The 11,255-nt window shown below is 43.1% G+C and overlaps 1 protein-coding gene across 2 annotated transcripts in view; it reads right to left on the minus strand.

The window, feature by feature from the left end:
• aldh3b1 (aldehyde dehydrogenase 3 family, member B1) overlaps positions 1-5,427 on the minus strand; it is a 140,865-nt gene extending 135,438 nt beyond the window's left edge. For both annotated transcript variants that reach the window (XM_061845073.1, XM_061845074.1), the window contains exon 1: positions 5,376-5,427. The gene's annotated coding sequence lies outside the window, so the exon portion shown is untranslated. The remainder of the gene's footprint in view (positions 1-5,375) is intronic.
• Positions 5,428-11,255: the final 5,828 nt, after the last annotated feature.

An 11,255-nucleotide genomic window follows, 5' to 3' on the forward strand; every position in this document is an offset into this window, starting at 1 on the left:
ATTGACATTGTTAATACACTTATTTGTATAGATTTTACATTTTGCACGTCTTATAAGGTCCGGTTTAGCTTAGCTCGGTAGTCGCCGAACAGAGACACGTTTGTGCAGTCTGATCATCGCAAAATATCGCTCAACACAGATCAAGTGTGTCAATCATTCACACGTAGCTATGTTATGCAAGCGAAGAACTGCTAATTCATTTATATGAGACATGTATTGAAAATCAAATATGGGGATTACCTTCGTGCAAACATATCTGTTCCGGTTGATGGATTTAGTTGATCATGCGGTCTTCCACAAAGTTTGATCCATCGAAGACATTTTTCGTACTGGGTCTTCGGTTTTGGAAAGGGTACGAATTGAACTCCACCATCTAGCCTTTCAGGATACCTGTCGTCACTATTACAAAGTCCGTGAGTACACCTCTTAACCATATCTATTGTTAAACAAAAGCTATACTGGACCATGCAACATTGTTTGGGGGAACGGCGGGTGCAAAAAAAGGGGCGTGGTTTATGCAGATCTCTGGCCTCTGATTGGTCAGTGATGTGGATGACGCAATTTCTACGGAGGGGTCAATTGGAAGGCAACCAGTTTGGGGTGTACCCAGTTTCCTGTCTTTTGACAGCTGGGATAGGCCCCAGCACTCCAATGATCCTTGTGAGGATAAGAAACTCTGAAAATGAATGAATTAATTAATTTGTGTCTGTCCATCATGCGGAAAGAGGACTGTACATTATTTTATTTTATTAATTTAATTGATTGATTGATTGATTGATTGATTGATTGATTGATTGATTGATTGATTGGTGTTGTGAGGGAAGACATGAGGGCAGCTGGTGTAAGAGATGCAGGAGATAGGCTTAGATCAGGGGTCTCAAACTCAATTGACCCCTAAGTGGATATTGCGCAATCTGCGTCACTGACTAATCAGAGGCCAGAGATCTGCATAAACCAAAGCCCGTTTTTGCTCCCGCCATTTTCTCAGACAACATTGCATGGTCCAGTATAGGTTTAGTTAGCGTTTTATCGCGTATTTGGGTTATTTAACAAAAAATATGGTTAAGAGGTGTAGTCACGGACTTTGTAATAGTGACGACAGGTATCCTGAAAGGCTAGTTGGTGGAGTTCGATTCGTACCCTTTCCAAAACCGAAGACCCAGTACGAAAAATGCCTTCGATAGATCAAACTTTGTGGAAGACCGCATCATCAACTAAATCCATCTAATATCAACCGGAACACATATGTTTGCACGAAGGTATGCCCTATATTTGATTTTCAATACATGTCTCGTATAAATGAATTCGAAGTTCTTCGCTAGCATAACACTGCTGCGTGTGAACGATTGACACACTTATTCTTTGTTGAGCGATATTTAGCGATGATTGGACTGCACAAACGTATTGATTTCTTGCTGGCTCGTGACCGAAGCTTAACCAGACTGTGTTTGCACGAAGATATGCCCTAAATTTGATTTTTAATCCACGTCTCGTATAAATGAATGAGACGTTCTCCGGTAGCATAACACTGCTACGTGTGAACGATTGACACACTTATTCTTTGTTGAGCAATATTTAGCGATGATCGGACTGTACAAACGTATTGATTTCTTGCTGGCTCGCGGCCAGAAACTTAACCAGACTGTGTTTGCACGAAGATATGCCCTAAATTTGATTTTTAATCCACATCTCGTATAAATGTATGAGACGTTCATCGCTAGCATAACACTGCTACGTGTGAACAATTGACACACTTATTCTTTGTTGAGCGATATTTGGCGATGATCGGACTGCACAAACGCATTGATTTCTTGCTGGCTCGCGGCCGAAACTTAACCAGACTGTGTTGGCACGAAGATATGCCCTAAATTTGATTTTTAATACACGTCTCGTATAAATGAATGAGACGTTCTCCGCTAGCATAACATTGCTACGTGTGAATGATTGAATGAAATCAGAAGCATGGCGTCTCTCTCAGTTAAGAATGTATTGGATTTAGAATCTATAATATATTGTTGATTTGAATGAAATCAAAAGCATGGAGTCTGTCTCAGTTCAGAATGTATTGTATTGTATTTGCCATTTTTACTGTTTGTCTTACGTCAGCGCATGTGGCGTGACGTCACTTCAGGAGGCGTGGTTAAGTGCCCTGTACGGAGGGGTCAATTTAACTGAGGGCCGCTGGAGTCTGAGTGAGACTGAGCCACATCAGGTTTTCCACAAGAAATGCTCTGATAAAAACATTCCAATGTTGTCAAATATATTAATTTTTTAACATAAAATAAGATGGAAATGAATGAATAAATAAATAAGCACAAATAAACAGTTCTTTAACCTTTAACTTTCTGAACATGAATGGAACATTCAACATGAACTGTTCTGAACATGGCTTCTCTTGCCTACTTCTTCCTGGTAGAAACCTGGCAGCGCGTCTTCTCACATAGCCGAGCCACATTTGGCTTGAGGAAGGAAGCAGTTGAGACCCTCAGTAGGGCTTGAAGATGCTCATCACTAAGTCTGGTGTCTTTGGACAGCTCTTTGGTCTTGGCTATGTTACAAGTTTAAGTCTTACTGATTGTATGGAGTGGACAGGTGTCTTTATGCAGCTCACAACCTCACACAGGTGCATCTGATTCAAGATAATACATGGAATGGAGGTGGACTTTTTAAGGCGGACTAACAGGTCTTTGAGTGTCAGAATTCTAGCTGATAGACAGGTGTTCGAAAACTTATTTGCAGCTGTATCACACAAATAAATTGTTAAAAAAAATTATAGATTGTGATTTCTGGATTTTTCTTTATAGATTATCCCTCTCACAGTGGACATGAAAATTTCAGACCCCTCCATGATTTCTAAGTGAGACAACTTGCAATATCGCAGGGTGTTCAAATACTTATTTTATTCGCTGTATGCTAAATAGACAACAACAATCCATGGCGGTCTGGCTCACTTGCCTGGAATGTGGTGTTAGCGGTAAGTCATCTGAGACTGTTTTGTGTTGGAATCCCAAGTCCAAAGTTCCTGTTGTCTGTAGCAGCGTGATGCCGAAGTGTACGTGAGCACAATAGCCAAAAAAAAAAAGGACAAAATATAAAAAGTAGTATTGAAAGATAGGGTTAGCCATAATCCACTGCGCCTGTGCGCACCACCATCAAAAAACACTTGTGACAGTAATTTTAGTTTAGTTTGTTCGCTAGCCTGTAAGATCAGCTCAGGAGCTAAAATCATAATGTATCACGAAATGAATAATTTTAAAAAATCATACATTGTGATTTCTGGATTTTTCTTTTTAGATTATCTCTCTCACAGTGGACATGCACCTACGATGAAAATTTCAGACCCCTCCATGATTTCTAAGTGAGAGAACTTGCAATATACCAGGGTGTTCAAATAGTTCTTTTCTTCACTGTACCTGTCATTTAGAAACCACAAAGCTCATGTCCTTTGTACTTCTGCAATCCATTTTGCACAACAAACCGGGTCTTTTGGAAACATGTGAAGATTGAATCCATCCTCCCAAGTGTTCGAAAAAAATCCAGCTATACAACCAGCTGGCACTTTGGTTAACACGATGAAAAAAATGGGTATTTTTTTGCTGGTACAATAGGTATAAACCAAAAAAAAAAAAACACTCAACCTAGCTACTGCAGAAACCGTCACTTCCTGGTTCTTCCTCAACACAAAATCCTAGAGAGACTTTCCCTGGCTGGAGATTATTTCACATCCATCAACATCTCCGTCTTCCTCGCACTGGTTTCCTTAGCAATTGCTTTCTTGGGCCCCATGGTTGAAAATTCACTTCTAATACATGCAAAATAACAAGTGCAAGCACAGCTGCACAGAGATTCTACCAAGCCTAGGTGCACAAACAGAAACACAGAGTGAAGATCAAAGACCTGAGCGGAACCTGTGCGTTTCAGCATCTTAACGATCATGGCCCCATCAACTGACAGTCATTCGTACGTCTTATCCTGGCTCGCAGGACAAAGCATAAAATTGGCCCAGCAGCTGGTCGTATTCGAAAAACTCGTATGTCGAGTTACTCGTATGTCAAGGTACCACTGTACATTAATTTATCGATCCATCCATTTTCGTTGCCGCTTATCCTCACAAGGTTCGTGGGAGTGCTGCAGCCTATCCCAGCTGTCAATAGGCAGGAGGCTGGGTACACCTTGAACTGGTTGCCAGCCAATCGCAGGGCACATCAAGACAAAACAGCCGCACTCACAACCACACTTAGGCGCATTTTAGAGTGTCCAATTAATGTTGCATGTTTTTGGGATGTGGGAGGAAACCGGAGTGCCCGGAGGAAACCCATGGAGAGAACACACAGGGAAGGCTGGAATTGAACCCGGGTCCTCAATCACTATGAGGCCAACGCTTTCCAGTTGCGCCACCGTGCCATCCCAACTTTAATTTAGCTTTCCTAATTTCATATCTTTCTTCCCGAGGCATAGTTTTTGTTTCTCATCAGGATCTTCGACAAATATGTACATTTCCTTTTCCTGAGTACTGTTTTCAGTTCTTTTTTTTACCCACAGCTTGTTATTTGGGTAAACAATCACCTTCTTGGCAAGGATGACAAAATGAATACAAATGAGATAAAAGCAAAAATAGTCTCAGAATCTGAAATCATAAAAAATACCCCAGTTTGGGCACTCCATATACAGTATGCTTGGAGAGCAGCCATACTAGACTCAGACCAATACTTTTTCACTTTCACAATTTTCTCCACAAGCTGAAAAAGGGTGCAAGCAGCCGTAAACTTCTAATCCTTAGAATTGTCCCTCATTTTGAGTGCTGATATACAAGTGATTTGTAAACATTAAAAGAGGAAACCAAACTTGCAACATATATCAGTATTGTAATTTGTATTTTTTCACATTTAAGGTTTTAATGACTTTTATGATTAACTTTGCTGGCTTTTTCTTCTTCTACCTGAATATAGTGTAGTGTTGACACACACACACACACACACACCTCAGTTGCTTTCAAAATCAAAAGTAAAAATCCAGCGTTTTCCTATGTGTTACAGTTCTGATTTAGAGATTTTTAACTTTTGGCCAGGGACATCTTTTGACCTAAACTGATGATTCAAGTTTATGATTCTGCAGTTGGCTGGCTTATGGTGTACTCCGACTCTTGCCCAGTCAGCTGAGATAAAGGCCAGCATGCCTGCGACATTGGTCAGGATAAGCAGTATGGAAAATGGGGCGATGGATGAAAGTTTGTGATTGTCTTGACCCAATGCGAACACACACAGAAATGCACCTTTTTGTGGTTAATTCAGAGGACGGTGGGTCGCACATTATGATGAACGGGATTTAAAAGATAAAACCGACAAGCTTGAATAAATTATGAATACTTCACCTACCGGTTTGAGGGACCTTCACGCCAATGTAATTCTTTGCTGGCTCCGATGTTGATAAAACACAAAACACGTTTGATAGTATTCAGTTATTTCCGGGTGTTGTAGTTTTATGGATGAACACGTGGGTGGACGTCTTTTGATGAATCTTGAAAAACGAGTCTTACTGCTATACATACATCAGATGTGTCAGCAAGATTCACTTGCGGAAAGGTTAGGGCTCACCTGCTGCTTTGGGCGAATGACTATGCCACTATAAATATTTTTTTTCCCAATTATTATTGAACATATTAAATTTACAAACTGACAAAATCAGACAAGCAGAAACCCCAGTCATTAATAGATAATAAGGTAGAAAACAATGCAGGTGGATTTTTAAAACATTTGTGGAACATGTTGTTGGGCTTGTTTTTCGAGTTAAATATAGTGCACGGATGTATTTTCTAATTTCTTTCTTTAGTGTTTGCATGTTCTCCCCATGCCTGTGTGAGTTTTCTGTGGGCATGCCGGTTTCCTCCCACATCCAAAAAACATTGATTAATTGGAGACTCTAAATTGCCCCTAGGTGTGATTGTGAGTGCGACAGTTGCAATTGCAATGCAATTCATCCATCCATCCTGCCTGATGACAGTTGGGATAGGCTCCAGCACTCCCGCGACCCTCGTGAGGATAAGCGGCTAAGAAAATGGATGGATGGATGAATTGCATGGATGAATTGCATTCCATTCATGCTGGTTGACACTAGACCACCCTAAGTCTCTAAAAAAATGTGGTCCCACCCATATCTGATGTGGCATTTCAAAATAAAAAGCCCCTAAACTTGGTATTTCACTGTTATTATCACCGTCTTCAAAAACGCATTAGAAAAGAAATCAATGAGATATCGCAACCCCGATCGAGTTCTGTGGACACAAGACCACTAAAGGCAAAACTTGTTTTTCTCGCAGGCCACATTGCAGTTATGGTTTTCCTCTGAGGTCCATTATGACTGTGAAATCATAAAACTCTTTAATCACCTCATCATATTTACCAACCAAATTTATGAACTGCTTTTGGAATCAGAAATCAAGGGTAATGGACTTGTCAACCATTGTTCATGTTTGGTAACACACAAAATGTCACATCCCATCGGAAACGAGAGTAGGACCCAAATGCGGGGACTCGGAAGACGCAAGGTAGTTCAAGAAGAGACACGTTTATTGTATGCAGAGGTCGGGGATCGAGCAGGCAGTCCGGTGCAGCAGCGGTAGTCGTGACGTCGGGCGAAGAGAACAGATGAGCGGACAGGCAGGAGTCGGTACACGGGGAAACAATCAACGCAGGCAGAAGTATCAAGGAGTCAGGCTTACAAGGTTGGTCTGAGAACGGACGAAGGTCGGTACACACAGGATCAATCAGGAATACGAGAGTGCTGGAACGGGACATAAAGCTCAGCGAACTGGCGGAGGACCAGTTGTCACCGGGTCCTATATATACGGGGGATGATCAGCCCGCATGAGGCACAGGTGTGTGCCTCCCAATTAGCGCAGCCGCACGGGCACCCGCACAGCTCGTGCTGAAGCGGCAGGATCATGACACAAAAGCTTTTTTCTCTTTTGTGTGTGCATTTTCCTGGCCGGCTGTTAGATCAAGCCGAATGGAGAATCTGCATCACCTTTATGCTTTATACCGGAACAGATTTACTGTGTCGCGGTAGAGTTTTTGAGTTACCTCTATGATTGCATTTTAATTGAAGTTTTATTGAGGATCAGTCAATCAGTCGATAGAAATAGAAACAACAGAGAGATAAGAAAGTCAAAGACAGAGTGCCAAACCGTAAACAGAATGAGAAAAAAAACATTCCACATCGACGACAAAGAAACAAATATGGATGTTACGTGGGATTGGAGCGCTATACCCTGTGAAGGAAGAACAGGACAAGGACAGGGGAAGAAGCGTGCAAGACAAAGATCATGAACTTGGCTATACAACTGGAATGTTTTGGGACTGACAGTGAAATTAAAGAGGTCTCTAGAACAAGAATATAAGTGGGGGATACATATGTTCTTCATGTGTACATGAATTCCATCAATCTAGTGTCTGAGCCGCTTATCCTCACAAGGGTTACGGGAGTGCTTGGAGCATATCTCAGCTGTTATCAGGCAGGAGGCAGGGTACACCCTGAACTAGTTGCCAGTCAATCGCAGTGCAAATGGAGACAGACAACAGTTGCACTCACACTCACGCCTTGGGTTAATTTAGTGTCTCCAATTAATGGATGTTTTTGGGATGTGGGAGGAAAGTGGAGTGCCTCAAGAAAACCCACACAGGCACGGGAAGAACATGCAAACTCCACACAGGCTGGGTCAGTATTTGAACCCAGGTCCTCAGAACTGAGGACAACGGTCTACAGCTGCGACACCGTGCCACCTTATACATTAATTGTTTTTTGCAATAATTGAGTAGTCCCACACCCAGTGAAAGACCCCCAAGTGTGTGTGCCTATTGACACATGCAAGTGACTTCAAACCATTGTGCTCACAAAAAGACGAACAGAAATGTCCTATAATTGCTGTGTCCACAACTGGAAGAGCTGCCCTCCCCCATTAAAATCGAGGACAGAAACCAGGACCCTGGGAGAGTTGGTCCCACTGTTTCATGGCCAGGATGAAAACCGCATTGCTCCTCCTGAATCTGAGACTCGACTTCCCGATGTACCCTCCTCTCCAGCACCCATGCGATGTTGCAGAGGTGTGCCAACCAGGATAGCCCCACAACATCTAGAGCCCTTAGGAACTCTGGGCAAATCTCATTCGACCCTGGGGCCCTGCCACCGACTAGGTATTTAATGACCTCAGTGACCTCAACCCCAGGAATTAGAAGAGCCCGCCTCAGAAAACCCAGACTCTGCTTCCTAATGGGAAGGAGTATCGGTGGAATTGAGGAGGTTTTCGAAATATTCTCTCCACCGACTCACAATGTCCCAAGATGGGGTCAGCAGTGCCCCATCCTCACTATATACAGTGTTGACGGTGCACTGCTTCCCCCTCCTGAGTCGCCAGACAGTGGACCAGAATTTCATCAAAGCTGTCTTGAAGTCGTTATCCAAGGCCTCAACTAATCCTCCCACGCCCGGGTTTTGTCCTCAGTGACCACTGAAGCTGCATTCCGGTTGACAGCATCCTTCACTGTTGGTGTCCACCAACGTGTTCATGGGTTGCCACCACGACAGGCACCAACCACCTTACAGCCACAGCTCCAGTCAGTTGCCTTACCAATGGAGCTGCGGAACATCGTCCACTCGGACTCAATGTCCCGTGCCTACCCCGGAACATGAGCAAAGTTCTTTCGGAGGTGGCAGTTAAAATTCCTTCTCACGGGAATCTGCCATCCATTTCCAGCAGACACTGACAATATGTTCGGGCCAGCCACAGTGGACCAGCATCTTCCCCCACCATTGGAGCCAATGCACCACCAGGTTGTGATCAGTGGACAGCTGCGTTGCTCTCTTCACCCGAGTGTTCTAGAGATGTGGCAATAAGTCCGATGACACAACTGCAAAGTCGATTATCAAACTACCATCTAGGGTGTCCTGGTTCCAAGGCCACATGTGGACAACTTTATGTTTATAATGGATAATTCATGATGAGCACAGAAGTCCAGTAACAGAACAGGTGGGGGGGCATTTTTCCCAATCACGCTCTCCAGCAGTCCCTGTAAGGACTCCAAAAAGGGCGGGTATTCTGAAGTGCTGTTTGGTGCATAGGCACAAACAACAGTCAGGACCCCTTCCCCTCACCAGGGTGAACCACAACATACAGGTGTCGACCGAGGGGTAAATAAGGATACCCACATCTGTTTGGCACCTCTCAATGTGGGCAACTCCAGAGTGGAACAGAGTCCAACCCCTCTAATGAGGACTGATTCCAGTGGCCAAGAAGTGTGTAGAGGTGAGTCCAACTATATTTAGTCGGAACTTCTCAACCTCACACACCAACTCAATTTGGTTTGGTTAGTTTGTATACGCTCATTTAAAATTTTTTCAATGAACATTCAATTAGTCCGGCCCTTATAGCAAAATTTTTCATTTGGCCCTCTGTCTATTTGACTTTGACACCCCTGCTTTAGAGAAAGAAACCCAACCACCAGATATTCATAAGGTTTTGAAAACTGCCACCCACATGAACTTTCCCACAGTAAATAATACACTCATTATTTTCTTTGTCGTGTTCTGTGTTACTATCCTCCGAGTCTCCAGCAAAACAATCTTACTCAATGTGTGCAAATGGAGGTTTCACAAAAGATAAATTTGCCCACCCTGCTTCATGTGCATTGCGAGGGTTTGGGCCATATGTGCCATTTAAGCATCCATTTGTGATGTCCTCCGCATGTCCAATCGGTCTGTTGGCATGGGATCTCAGAATAAAATCAGGATTGGGACTGACATTTACTCCAGACGGTATTGTGATCACACATACGGTAGATAATGTGGGATCATAACATTTTTGTCATTGGGGAATCAGCGGTCAAATTAGCACCTACCTGAAAAGATTTGCGGCCCAGTTCATTTCTCCCGGTTCAGCCATAAATTGTATTGTGCAACACGTGCATGACGGACCAGACCGATGTTTTGAGAAGACTTACAAAGACTTAAATGACTCCTTCAATATCAGTCACTTTTGCGCAGTGTCTGTCTAACTAACACCAGCGCAGCTGCCTGTCTTTGTCGTTGTCTGTTCACCACCACATACAGTGAAGAAAATAAGTATTTGAACACCCTGGTATTTTGCAAGTTCTCCCACTTAGAAATCATGGAGGAGTCTGAAATTTTCATCATTGGTGCATGTCCACTGTGTGAGAGATAATCTAAAAATAATAATCCAGAAATCACAATATATAATTTTTTTCAAAATTTATTTGTGTGATACAACTGCAAATAAATGTTTGAACACCTGTCTATCTGCTAGAATTCTGACCCTCAAAGACCTGTTAGTCCCCCTTCAAAAGTCCACCTCCACTCCATGTATTATCCTGAATCAGATGCACCTGTGTGAGGTTGTGAGCTGCATAAAGACACTTGTCCACCCCATACAATGAGTAAGACTCAAACTTGTAACATGGCCAAGACCAAAGAGCTGTCCAAAGACATCAAAGACAAAATTGGACAACTCCACACGGCTGGAAAGGGGTACAGAGAAATTCCCGAGCAGTTTGGTGAAAAAAGGTCCACTGTTGGAGCAATCATTTGAAAATGGAAGATGCTAAACATGACGGTCAATCTCAATCGGAGTGGAGCCCCATGCATGATCTCACCTCGTGGGGTCTCAGTGATCCTTAGAAAGGTGAGGAATCAGCCCAGGACTACACGACAGGACTTGGTCAATAACCTGAAAAGAGCTTGGACAACCATTTCCAAGGTGGCTGTTGGTAATCCACTAAGACGTCATGGTTTAAAATCATGCATTGCACGGAAGGTTCCCCTGCTCAATCAATCTCAATCGGAGTGGAGCCCCATGCATGATCTCACCTCGTTGGGTCTCAGTGATCCTTAGAAAGGTGAGGAATCAGCCCAGGACTACACGACAGGACTTGGTCAATAACCTGAAAAGAGCTTGGACAACCATTTCCAAGGTGGCTGTTGGTAATCCACTAAACGTCATGGTTTAAAATCATGCATTGCACGGAAGGTTCCCCTGCTTAAACCAGCACATAACAAGGCCCGTCTTAAAGGGCCACTGTCATGAAATGCATGACTTTTAGTATGTTATTAATGGAAAAAAAAACGGCAGCCGACATGGAGCCATTTTTCCACCACAAAATAATTTTGACGTATACAGCTTTTTGTAACTCCCGCCATGAAAATCCTCTTGAAGGATTTGTTTTCGAGAAGAAGCAGGAAGTGACATA

The sequence above is a fragment of the Syngnathoides biaculeatus genome, chromosome 16 (genome assembly GCF_019802595.1).
Source record: "Syngnathoides biaculeatus isolate LvHL_M chromosome 16, ASM1980259v1, whole genome shotgun sequence".
NCBI lineage: Eukaryota > Metazoa > Chordata > Actinopteri > Syngnathiformes > Syngnathidae > Syngnathoides > Syngnathoides biaculeatus.